This window comes from Amphimedon queenslandica, unplaced genomic scaffold (genome assembly GCF_000090795.2).
Source record: "Amphimedon queenslandica unplaced genomic scaffold, v1.1 AMPQUscaffold_11992, whole genome shotgun sequence".
NCBI lineage: Eukaryota > Metazoa > Porifera > Demospongiae > Haplosclerida > Niphatidae > Amphimedon > Amphimedon queenslandica.
This window is the reverse complement of record NW_003547769.1, coordinates 10,671-12,623: the sequence shown is the minus strand read 5'-3', so window position 1 is coordinate 12,623 and position 1,953 is coordinate 10,671.

Here is a 1,953-nt window from a genome sequence, read left to right as displayed (position 1 = left end):
AGGCTGCTATTCTTGAATACACAGTACTAACACTATTGATTTTACTTGTATATTGTGACAAATTCTGCGACGTTTAAATCAAGCAAATATTTTATCTGTAGGGAATGTACATGTACACTATAATCCTGTTTATTTAAGATTACTCCCTCTCTTCACTCCTCCATTATGATAGTTTTTTCATAATTGTGACAGTAGTGTCTCATGCATTACTGAGTAGTGTCATGTACAGGTGTCACAATTCACAGCAACACTGACTGTAGTATCACATGATCCAATGAGTCATGCACTGAGAAATTCAATCAATATCTTTATAGCCTGTCAGTGATGTTCATGATAGTAATGAATTGATAGTTTTTTAATCAGTTTATGATATAAAGGTTTTATCACTATCTGCATTGTGATGCATGTGGTATTTCGTCAAATAAGTGCCTCATCAAATAGATGCCTGTCACTAATAGACTCTAAATACACATAGTTTAGCCAGTATCATGGAACTCTATTTGTAAGTTGGTCTAAATAGCCCAACTGTTAATCTGCAACCTCCTATCCCAATATAGTGGGCTTCAATTCATGTTTTGGCATTTTTTATTCAATATCACATGATTTCTGTCCTTTTTAATGAGCAATAAATGCCTAGGCTTTTAATCGAGGAAATATTTTCATAATTAATGATGTATACTATATCCCATTTTAGGCTGAGTTTGACCCAAGAAAAACTGGAATAACTTTTTATAGGAATGTGAAATAAGGATGAAACTTTCACAGGTTCTTAGTCGCCCAATGCCATCACAGGATCTCAGGTCTTGGGTTTCTCAGCCCTTGGGAACCCTGAGAACTGGGTTCTCCCTATAAACCCAATGGCATACCAAAATGACGTTTTATGACAATTTGTTTATGTCATAGTTTACAAAAGAACATGTGGTCGAACGCCCAAACTGATAATTCTTCTTTTTAAAAGCTAACAGAGCTAGATCTTTTGATAATGATGGTCTTTATGAAGACTAGTTGACTCCAGCAACTATTGTACTGCTTATCAGAAAAAACAAAACCCATTTAAGAGTGAAACACAGGCCAACCACACAGCTGTAAAATGTCGGCCATGCTTCTATGCATATCATTATAAGACGTCATCAGTGACGTAAACTACATTTTTCAAATTCCAAGCGGCTGGTGTCAAACCGTTCAGTTGGGATATAGTATATAGTAATGATTAACAAGTAATTTTGTTCCAGATTTTAAAGTACATGTACAGTACGGGAATATAGAGTACATGTAATGAACCTTTATACCTTTAACATTACATGTATATATACATACACCATATATATTGTTACAAATGATCAGCTGTTTAAATGAAGCAAATATGCTGTATGTATGTTTCGTATGCTTATGTATAATTGTAATCCTGTTTCAAATGTTTTTCTGATTCCTGATCCTTCCTCCCTCTCTTCACTCCTCCATTATGATAGTTTGTTCATAATTGTGACAGTAGTGTCTCACAGACATTGCACGTGTATACACGATACATGAGTATTTAGACGAAAAACAGGTCTTCTAGTACATACAAGTATATACATGAACCAAAAATAAGTAGACGGAGTTTAAGGAGACGATTTTCATGTATTTATATTAACTATTAATAATTAAAGGGTGTGTCCACATAGCAGTCAAAATGGCAGTTAGTTTCCTTAACCACGGATCTTTGATGGTCTTTTCAGTCCTTCTAGCAATAGCAGATGATGAAAACAGCAATAGAAAAGGTGATGAAGACATTAGCCTTTCAATGATTCAACATTTAAGTAGAGGATACATGAAAAGTAAACGAAAAATTACCAAATTATAGATGAATTTGGGAAGCAATAAGTATATGTACATACACAAAAATTTGCCAATGAATACAAGTACATCACGACATGCTTTTTTCAAAATACAAGTAAATGCAAGTACACGAAA